The sequence below is a fragment of the Cheilinus undulatus genome, linkage group 5 (genome assembly GCF_018320785.1).
Source record: "Cheilinus undulatus linkage group 5, ASM1832078v1, whole genome shotgun sequence".
Classification (NCBI taxonomy): domain Eukaryota; kingdom Metazoa; phylum Chordata; class Actinopteri; order Labriformes; family Labridae; genus Cheilinus; species Cheilinus undulatus.
Genome location: NC_054869.1, coordinates 11,892,408 through 11,904,183, shown reverse-complemented (window position 1 = coordinate 11,904,183; position 11,776 = coordinate 11,892,408).

The following is an 11,776-nucleotide window of genomic DNA, read 5'->3' as shown; positions in this document are numbered from 1 at the left end:
ACATCCTCCCTCCTGCTGTCATTTCTAAAGCACGAAAACAGCCTGCCAGTAAAGCCAAGTGGGTTAATAACATGCAGTGGATTAAGGTTTTAGTTTAGCTCTGCGCTGCTGTTTTACTAAGAAATTTGGATTAACCAGCGAATAAAACCAACCTGTCCCGTCGTCTATCCCTAACAGGCTTCCCTGTGCAGAGGTGCATCCCCATCAAAACACAATGACACATTCATTTCAGTCCACAGCACACAAAGCAGAGCGAAGAAGCCTTCACTCGACTTCAGAGGCCCAGTATATTACATGAGTTAGTCATGGCTCATACTGAATTAAACATGGGAAGAAGAGTTTCTTTTTATCTACAGCCAAAGTACTAAATCTGACCACTGCAACCGATACTCGCCCACTTCAAATCCCCCCTTTGATATAGAGAAAGCGTAGGAGCTTCAAATGTATCAGTTTGTCCTCTTTTTTAATGGCTTTCTCTGCAAACACTGGTTGATGTTTGGAGCTAAAGCAAAATTCTACAAAGATCTCTTGTTCCCTGCAGAGCAAACGTGTCATTGCTACATTTTAGTGGCTCTTTAATTTCTGTTTTTCCTCTTTGTTTCCTGCACAGGTAGATTAAATCAAGCAACAGCAGGGTGACGCTTTCCCTCCAAATCGTCCCGGTTAGGTGCAGTATTAATTACTGTGGACATGAAGAGGCAGGCTTTTGTGATCTCCCACTGTTCTTTGGAGTTGGATGATAGTTGGATAATGCTCTGTGCAGTCCCTGAGATGCCACAGACGCATGTTTTCGCTTGTGTGGGACTCATCTTTGCTGGTGCGGAGTTGTGATATTTTTGGACAAGCAAGGATGAAAGCCCGGGGTCCTGTGGCTAATGAGATACTGAGGCAGTGGGAATGATGGTTTTAATTACTGCCCAGGACTGGTCTAAAGGGGGTGGTTGCTGAAGAGCATGCTGAGTGTCCTAGGTTGGGAGTTCAGGCTGATGCCAGTCATGCTGTGCCTGGCTGCCTTTGATGCTCACTCCCCTCTGCTTTATTCCCACATTGTGCTTATTAGATCCTTTGCTGCTGATGCTTCACTGCACCTTTGTTCGAAGCAACGCTGTGGACAAAGAGGCAAAACCGCCGAGATTTCAACTTCAAACCCCCTGAAAGTTTCAGTGATGCAGAAGGCAACTTAATCTTTTGTGGAAATTAAATCTGCAGCTCTCCTGTTGTGCAGTGACTCTCTGGCACTGGGGAGTTTTTCTTTTTGGCAGAGATGGTGTTACATTTATTGTCAAGGAATCAAAAAGCAGGATCCAGCCATGTATGTAAACTAAAATAAGAGCTAAAAATAAGAATCACTGCAGACTGAGTTGAGGAAGGTTCCTCCCCGCTGTCTGCTCGGAGAAATCTACAGTGGATTCAGAGGCAGGCTGTGAGTCCTTCGTCTCCTCGGCTGCTCCCAGCAGGAGGGTGTTGCTACGTGTCTGCTCTCTGTTCTCCTGCAGCCCAGCTGTGGACCAGCCCTTGTTGACTTTGCGGAGATCACATGGCATCCTCACTGTGGCAGGCTCCAAGGGGGCTCTGCCTCCGCAAAAAACTCTGCTATGGTCAGCATGGGCCTCCTCCTCCTGCCGTCTTTACCCCCTACCTCTACAAAAGAAAAGGATGAACATGCCAAAGACATGCACAAATATTTAAAAAGTGTCTTTCAGACATCGCCTTTCCTTCTTCCTGGCAAAAAATGATTGACAATTCTTCTATTTACTTTAAACCTCCATTTATTCAGCAGATAAATCTGTGAATCAAATCTTATTCTTCCAAGATTTCCTGTATCTGTTTGCACAAATAATCTCCAACAAGTCGAGGCCACTAGACAGACTTTGTTATCAAATGAGCAGGAAGTATCCGCCAAACAAATGGGAGTTGAATGGGATTTGTCCTTGACGCCCAGGCTTTCAGGATGAAGCTGATTTACAAAGATGAGTTTCTGTCAAAGATTTCATGCTGTATAGAAATTCAGACTTACTGTGTGTTGTTCTTATGAAAGAATATGTCTGGTCTACAGGATATGAAAGACACGGCAGAGGAAGAAGGGCTCAGCTGTGACAAAGTTGATGAGTCTGATTCAAAGTTCACATGAAAGAGAGAAACTTTTCCCCACAGAGCTCATGTTTAGAGTCATCCTGACCCACAAGCTCTCACTCATCTCTCCATTCCCACAAACTTCATCACCCAGAGGAAAATATCAAGTTAATAAGAAACAATTACAAGAAATAAATCAACATGACATCAGTGCCAGAGCTCAGCCAGTATTACAACACTGACGCTGACATGTTGATGATGTGTTGTTCATGAAAGAGCCGTTTCTATGAACTGGCTCTTTAATGTGAATGAAGGGGGCCTGAATCCAGACAGTTTCTTTGTTGTTAATTCATAAACAGAATAAATGGAAGATCTTTTTTCTCACTGCTCCATCAAATGCACAGAGGATTTGATAGGATACTAATGTTAAATGGCTGGGGTGTTACAGTCAGCCAGGTTTCATCTGGCCTGCAGTTTAAAAAATAATTATATCCTCCTAAGACCCTGCATGAATGTATCAGGACATTACAGTTTGGCTTTCCTACAATAACATTATCATTTCTCCTGTTAAATTTTTTTAGATTGTCTGGAATGTCCAGAAAAATTTAGTACCTTAATGGAAATGTTGGGAGACATTGGGGAACTTGTTTGGGTATTTTGGAGAGATGTTTGGGGAAATTTATTTGTATTTTTAGGGTTTGATTATTATTTTGGGGAATATGCTTTGAAATTGTTTGTTTTTCTAATGGAAATCTGGGAAATGAATTTGTAATTTTTGGGAATTTAATTGGGAATTTGGCGTGGCGGTTGGGGAATTTTTCAAGAATTTTGTGGAAATTTGAGGGAAACAGTTCAGGGAATGTGTTTGTAATTTTGGGGAATTTCATAAGCAGTTTGAGGGGGAATTTGCAATGTCAATTGAATAAGAAATGTAATGTAAAATAAGTGACTGCATAACTATTCAGCCTCTTTAAAGTGACTGACCTAATATAACAGAGGTCCAGCCAATTGGTGCTAGTAGTCTCACAGTTAGTGAAATGGGGATCACCTCAGTGCAGTGAATGTGTATCAAGTGATTGTAGTGTAAAGACACCTGTGTCCGAAAGGTGCAGTCACTGGTTAATCAGTTTTCCTGGATACCATTACACCATGAAGACAACACTCAGAGAAAAGGTTAATGAAAAGTTTAAGTCAGGGGTATGGATACAAAAATGATCCAAGGTACTGAACATCCCCAGAGTTTAGCTAAATCCATCATCAAGAATGGATGGAATATGGCACATGTGTAAATCTGGATCAGGCCGTCCTCTCAAACTGAGTGACAGTTTAAGAAGGAGACTTATGAGGCCACCAAGACACCCATGACTACTCTGAAGGCAACTGAGATGGGAGAGAATCTGCATACAACAGCTGTTGGCTGGGTTCTTCACCAGACAAAGCTTTATGGGAGGGTGGCAAAGAGAAAGCCACTGTTGAAGAAAACTCAGGCATGTTGGAGACTCCATGGTCAAGTGGGAGAAAGTTCTTTGATCTGATGAGACCAAAATGGTGCTTCTTGGACATCAGAGAAGAAACACTGCATTCCCCACTGTGACGCAATGTGGTGGCAGCATCATGCTGTGGGGATGCTTCTCAGCAGCCATCCCTGGAAGGCACATAAATGTTGAGGGTACTGTAAATGTTGCAAAATATGGGGAAATCCTTGAGGACAATCTAATTCACTCTGCAAGAGAAGTACATCCTGAGAGAAGTCTGAATGAGAGCTATCCACACAGTGCTGTCATTGCAGCCAAAGATGCATTTACTAAATAAAGACTTGAAGGTTTGAATGTTTATGCATTCACTTATTTTACATTACATATTTGTATTTAATTAACATTGCTTGTCGTTCATGAATGCATGCAGGATGTCCCACATTCCCAATTCAACAAGACAGGCATGTCAGAATTTTCTTCTGTGCATCTTCCCTCTAGTTTGACAACCTGACCTGAGGCCAGTAGGATAGCTTTTGCTCAAGGAAACTTTCTGTTTACACACAGCAAACCTCATGTGCATAATGGTATTTAGCTAGGCTAACCAGGCTCATTTTCTTGAGGTTATCACATTCGTATCTATCTGAGGTTCTTTTTGAGTGTAAAGCCGGTCCATATTGCCCTTTTATTGATACATAAAGACCAATTCATTCATTTCGTCTTTATTGTTTTCTTCTTCTCAGAGTTCAGAGATTCTGCTGTAGCCATGATTGAGACTCCTTGACCCACCTCCCAACAACCTGAACTCAAGTACAATTATGAAGACTAAAAAGAAGTGCAGTCTGATCCAGCCTTTACTCCCTCTCACTTCAGTGGTATGAGTCCGAAAAAAGATAAAAACACGAATGTGATTTTCTCAGAATTAAGGGGAGTAAAGTTTGCTGAAATGAAAACACCATGGTGCAGATTTGTAATGTAAGCTCTGTCAGGTCTGTCACCAAGAGGAGAAGCAAAAAAATAATAATAACTAAATGGCAGGTTTATTTCTTTAACTTGTTTTTTAAAATTAAGGTTGGCCTGAGCATTTCTGATGTATCTAAGGTCAGTGAAACTAAACACTGATTGGCTTTCAGTACATGCTGTGAAGCATCTTAGAGACACACGTTGGAAAGTTAAATTGATTATGAATTTTTACTTTGCCCTTTTATGCAGGTATCTGTTTATAGAGAGAAATTCATCTTAAGAGTACTGCTGATGTCATTGCTGCACATAAGGCTCTGCCTGTTTGTTCTCTTCACAAAGAGTTCTTCTGTCCGCCCCAAAGCCTGCTGATCGCCACTGGTCAGTTTGGACAACAAATAAACTACAGACAGAAACCAGAGAGCTTCATGAGCAGAAAACCAGAAACTTTTCATTCTGTTTTTAAATGTAGAATCCTTAACTGGAAAGATAGCAACAAAATTGAACTTAATGCTAACATATGAGCTTTGTGTGGATCTCCATGTTTGCCTGTGTTAGTTAAACTGATTTATTGAGAGATTTTTGTCTGTTTATATAAGAAATTAAAATGGATCTATGCAGAACTGAATCAGCAGAGATAACATATTCGGCTTTGTCCAGGCCCAGAGAGGCTAATCTGGAGAACCGGGAGGATTCCAGGAGGGCCGGGCTACTTTCAGGCCAGGAGGGCCGCTGTACAGTGGCAGTAGACCTTTGAGACCTACGGGATCGCTGGCGCTCCCAATGCATTTCTCTTTTTAACTGAAATTGCAACCAAATGAGACAGAGCAAAAACATTTTTTGCATATAAAACCGGAGGAGTAACAATAACGTATCACACATTCAATGTGTCCCAGAGTACTGTTTCTTCCAGAGACATCCTTCCTTTTTTAGTAAAAATGTAGTAAAAAGCAAACACATCAAAAACACTATTAATATAATATAATCCAGACCACTGCCTTTCACAGCACTTTCTAGTTTACGTGTACATGATGACGTTTGGTGACGTGTCTGCATGAAACCTATCGCATTGTTTGTTTGCAGGTCATGAGTCGCACTTATCATTGTTTCATCATGGTCTTCTGCAAACGCATGTATGCTCAAAAGTATCTGGCAGACTTAGAGATTTGATTGCACTACTGTGCATAGTTTATGTTTTTATAAACATGCTGTCTTTTTGCAAGTTGATTGCAATTTCATTTTATCTTCATTTTTGCCTTCTATGGTAGGTCCTAAAGGGTTAAACAGGCTGTACTCTCAAGGGATGGACACAAGCAGGAGCGCTCATTATTCAAGTTGCGTTTCCTCTAACAAAAATTTCTCTCTCTCTTTTTCTCTCTCTCTGTGCTTGGGTGGGCCATCTGTGTCCATCTGACTGGAAACACTAAAATTACATTGGTTCCACGTGTGTCAGTGGTCAGTCCCTCTGATCAAAGACAGTCAAGCTGATAATCAAGAGAAAAATATTGATAATAACTAGAGAGAGGTCAGTGTAAAAGGTAGATTTCAAAACAGAAAGCTTTGGAAGCGTGTGTGGGCAAATGCAAGTTTATTTTGTTATGACAAGCTTGGTGCTACATGTCAACACACCAGGAGATGTGGAGATGACACAGGTAAGCTAACAATGTTAGATCACAGCACATAACGTAACATAAAATGTGCAAACTACTGTCCAGTTTTCTGAATCAAATCAGTGAGTTGTATGATGGTATAGCCCATATATCTAAGTCCTTTGTTGGAGATCTTTTCATGAGCTTGGGGCATCAAACTCTAAAGACAGACGTTCTTCCCTCTCTTTCACAGTTTAGGACTTTAATTTCCAGCCACTGTGTTTCACACTCACTATTTTACTTGACTTCAATCTATCTACCTTTGTCACTGACAATATGTTGTTGTTCTCAATGATTGCTTCTATATACAGTGCTTAACAAATGTATTAGACCACCTGACATATTTGTCTCAGAGGCCATCCAGCATCATTAAGTGCTTTAATGCAGACTCTTTCATTTTCAGTGAGCTCTCCACGTTTTAGCATTTTGAACAGGAATAAGGGATTTCAAACAACACACAAATTTGAGCTGGCTCTCTGGGCTTCTCTGAGAAGTCAGAAATGAATCAAGCATAACATTTAACCACTAAAACTCATTTTTCTGTTCAGGGATGCAAGTAAATAACTATAATTTGACATAATAATCAAGAAATAATAATGTGCTTGACTATTTTTTCAGTTTTTTTTTGTAAATCAGTAAATTTGAAAATTCATGGATTACAATAATTATTATATTTAGCATTAAGAATATCATTTGGGTTAAAGAGCTTCTACATATTGGTGTATTAACCATCGCAGAAACATAAAAAATGATTTTAGTAATTACCAATGCTGTTAATTTAGGGCAGCTGTGGCATAAACCTTACTTTGGTTAGGGTTAGGGTGGTCTAATAAATTTGTTAAGCACTGTAGTTTGTTTTATTGTGCTGTGGTTTTAATGTGCTTGTAATCTCAATGCCCTTGGGAATGAGGGAAACCTCAATGCCCTTAGAGAATAAATAAAGGTTTGAAAGTGTAAAACATTGCGTCTGCAGCAGCTGCAGCCCCTCAACCAGTCTGCTGCTGACTATGGGGAGGGAGAGCCACCATCACTGAGAAGGACAGGCCATGAGAGAGGGCAGGTACACTGTAAAAAATGTCAGAAGAAAACACTATGAAAGACTATCAAATAGCAACAATAACAGACCGTAAAACAGAAAACATATAGTAATGTATAGAATACACAGAAGTACTGTAAATCCAGCAATGGTACAAAAGATTGATATTTACAAGATAGTATGGAATAATAAAGTTATTAAGTTAAAATGAAAGAAAACTGTGAAATTAAAGGAAAAATACTGTAATCTTCAAGACAGGCAATTACGCTATAAATTAAGGTAGTCTTTGGTTTAAATAACAGAATTTGCTCTCATGCACATTTCTATTCACAAAAAAATCTGTAAAAAAATTGCAATCATTTACTATTATTTTAGCGGGGACAAGAGGTTAAAAATACTGTACAACAGGGAACCTTACCGTAAAATCTGCAAACATAAACTGTAATTTCTCATGTTTTGTACTGTATTTTTTTACGGTAAATTTCTGGCAATCACAGCTGCCGATAATTTATCATAAAATTTAAAATACCACTAAACATCATACAGGTGTACTGTTTTTATTACTGAGATAGACTGTAATTAGGTTTACAGGATTTTTTTTGTAAGTAATTTACTGTAAACAGGTTTGTTTCATTATTGTTATTTTTACTGCTAACCCCTGTCGAAGGTGTCATAATAGAGCTGTAATTTTTACAGCAAATTACCGTAAATACCATTACAGTATAACTGTTAGTTTTACAGCAAATCCTTGTATAAATGTTTACAATAGTGTATTTTTTTCTACAGAAATTTACAGTTAAAAACAGGTTTGTACTGTAATATTTACAGCTGCAGAATGAAAACACAGTTTTTTCTTATACATTCTCACCGTATTTTTACGGTAAATCTCTGGCAACCACATCTGCCGGTATTCTACAGTAAATCTTACAGATTTTTTTTTTACAGTGTAGAATTCAGTCAATGTAAACATTATAAAGAGTACAATATAGATACTATTCTAATTAAAGTCACCCAGAAAAACACCCTAATAAAGTTTTGGATAGTAGAATTAAGCTCAGTGAAATGTAGCTGTCAGTAACATACAGCCCACACTAGCTGTTGTTCCAATGTGTGAACAATTGTACAAGATAAAACTGGCTGCAGAATATCTGTGCCTGAATGCTAAAAGTAACCTTTAACGCTTTTTGTAAAAATAATAATAATAATAATTGTCGAAAGTTGTAATAAAGAATATATTTAATCCACATTATAAATCTCCAGTAAGAGGTGTGAACTGGGGTAGGCTGGTCTGAACCATCAGACTCCAGGGCTGAAAAAGAGTCCTGCTCCGGCCCTGGCTTTGTCAGCCAAAATTCACATAAAATAGAGTTCTTGATTGTTTTGTTTTTTTTTGTTGTTGTTGTTGTTGTTGTTTTGGTTGCCTTGATAGTAATGGAGATTGCTATTTTTTGGCATGAAATCAACACAAGTTATACAAACCCATGTGATAGTTTAATTTTCAACAGTTCAACTACAAAAGCAGATCATCATCTATTCAGCAGTTAGGTCAATTTAATTAAAATTTTATTACGGGTTCAACATCCAAAATAAAGACACCATGATTCATATAAATCTGCAAATACACAAAGTTCATAATAATATACAGCCTGTAGACACATCTACATCAATCTCTCCAAAACTAGGAGTGAAGTCAACAGCTCTGTCTGATCTAGCACAGGCCCGAGATGACTTCATTCTCAGAGGCATCAAATTGGCAAAGATATTTGTTTATGCAAAGTTGTCACAACACATTTTCCTGTAATGAAAGTTTTCCATGAATAATCATCTAAGTGTCATCACAAAACAAGAATTATAAGCTCCTTAACATGATAGCAATAAAAATTAAATCGATATCTACACATAGAAGTCTTTGGCACCCAGTATTTTGAACTATATCTTGTTTTGAAATGCAGAAGTTGCTGGCAAACTCATGCATACTGTCGGCTACACTCATCGATCACTTTATTAGGAACACCTGTCCAACTGCTCCATAATAATTCTATCTAATCAGCCAATCATATGGCAGTAATCAACTCATTTAGGCATGTAGACATGATCAAGATGATCTGCTGGAGTTTAAACTGAGCATCAGAATGATAAAGGAAGTCGACTCTCATATTGCTCTGACTCTACCATTCAAATATTGAGACTCATCAGAGCAGGCAACGTTCCTTTAGCCATTTATTGTCCGGTTATGGTGAGACGGTGTGAACTGTATCCTCAGTTTCCTTTTCTTACCATCTCCTGTCATCATTTGCTGCTGTAGTCCATCATGTTGCACGTGGTCGGCCCTGGCGCCTGGACCAGCCCACTGAGTCCTGGGCACCCAGTATGTGGTGACCTGGATTAGGCCCGGGAAAGCGGGGCAGGTGCCCCTTCCCATCTTCTCCCTCCTGAGTGTGTCAACATTAGACATACGGTCTTTCCAAGGATGCACCAAAGAGAAGTTGTCACAAAGGAGTCCAGTTGGCACCTCTGGTCATCAGTCAACATCCAGGCCTCACAAGAGTATAAGACAAGTTTGGTAAAGGCTAATCTAATGATAAATAACAGTCAAATAACATACTGGTTGATGGTGTAGTCGTTGCTAGTGAGAAAGATATATAAAGGAGGGTCATTCTATCACAAATACATGGGTCTACTGTTATTTTAAATGTAATGTAATGGCACTAAAACAGAAGTAGACAGCCATATTGCTGCAGAAAGTCTGTCCTTTATTCTATTTGAGGAGCAAGCAGCAGCTTTTTGGATGTCTACATGTAGATAAAGTTCAATCTATGGTGTATTAATCATTCAGAGCAGAAAATGGCTTCATGTATAAATGAAGAAGAAACTCAGATGTTTTGGTGAAGAATCCCCTCTCTTATTCCTTCAGAATCTGCTTGGAAATGATCATTCTGCTATTCGGTGTGAACCTCAATGATTTTGACAATACCCACTGTGCACCATCGCTAAAAAAGCCCCAAAAAACACACTGCTGTGCTTTCTGTCTTCATTATAAATAGAACGCCAGCTTCTTTTAAAATACTGTACGCATGGTTTGGCTGTTTATTCTGCACATGCAGGCTCACGAACTCCTGGTGCAAATGTGTGTGTGTTTGTGTGTGATGCAGCGTCTGCGTCTTTTTAAAGGGGAACACACTGATGCAGAGCAGATTAAGTTCCACGGCAGGAGAGAGAATAATCTAATTTTGCTAACCCGCTTACTGATATCATGGTGGAGGAGATCCTTATTATTCACAATCCTCTCTTGTTCTAGTTTTTGCGACCAGGAGTTCAAGCTAAACGGGAGTACTGTGATTTATGAGGGACTCAAAGCTTTCATCATAATTTGTTTTTAGCATTTCAAACAGAAAGTGAGGCTGCATGATGTATTAATAAACAGAAACATGTTCCTGATATCGGCGCTGATGACATCCTCAGTTGTAATTATTCTAATATATTTTGTGAAAGTGCAGCCAGTTTGATAAACTGACTGTGTTGCATGTTTCCTTTCATCAGCTCTGGGCCGTAGTATCTCACCGAGCATGATTAGCGTCAGCGTGGAATCCACACCGCTGGGGGCTGCAGGGCAAGCTTGAAGCCTGAAGCGCATTCATCAACGGCCCTGGCAGGGTGCACCTTTCTCAGCTTCACACCGCTCAGCTTGCAGCCCTCTGCATGCCCATGTTTTCCTCTTTTTTCTTTCATTTTTATTCTTTTCTTTTTGCTTTGTTGTTTTTTAAAAGATAGCTGGGCCTTTGAAGAAAACTTTTCATTTTTTATCAAAGCTTTGTTCCAAACTTGACAGTTTATGTCATGTTATTGTTCATTATTTTGACAATATAATCTCACTATGTGGGTCTGAGGTTGCATCTGCTTCAGTTCACATGCTCAAAGACACGTTCACGCCTGCGTCTTATGTGCGACTTTCCCTTTTTACCCACAATCAGGCTCGATGACACTCATGTCCCTGCCTCCTTCTTCATCTCTCCTCAGTCTTCTTCCAGCAGGTAAACAGTGACTGAAGCAGGTCCTCGCAGACTGGTCCCTCAGGTCTGAATCTGTAATCACTCTTAGATCTCAGACATGAAAGACTTGCGTACATCTTCCCAAAAAAATGCCCTCTGAGGTGCCAAGTTCTGCTTCAAATGGAAGGATGTGGAGGGGAGAGGAAAAGTTTGGGAAGGAATAATAGCTTGTGATCAAGTAGCTCTTAAAAGGAAAGCATAAGAAGATTTTTTTTCTGTCTTTGTAACACATTTTGAGTGATTCTTTAATCATTGCCTCTCATTGTTGTGATAAGGTAAACTTACAAAGAAAGGGAATATCAACTCAATCCAAAAGGCCTTCAGAAGGTCCTGTAACAGTCTAAACATGCATCCAACAAGACCTTGTTATAGGCCTTACAGGCTCTCTGCAAAATTATTCAGCATTTATCCTCAATTTAATATTTTACTGACTATAATCTAGTTCACTATTTAAATGTGTAATAAATTTTTTGTGCATGTTTGCCATATTTTTAAAGAAATGCTGTAAATGCACCATAGAATTGTACTTAAATCTAT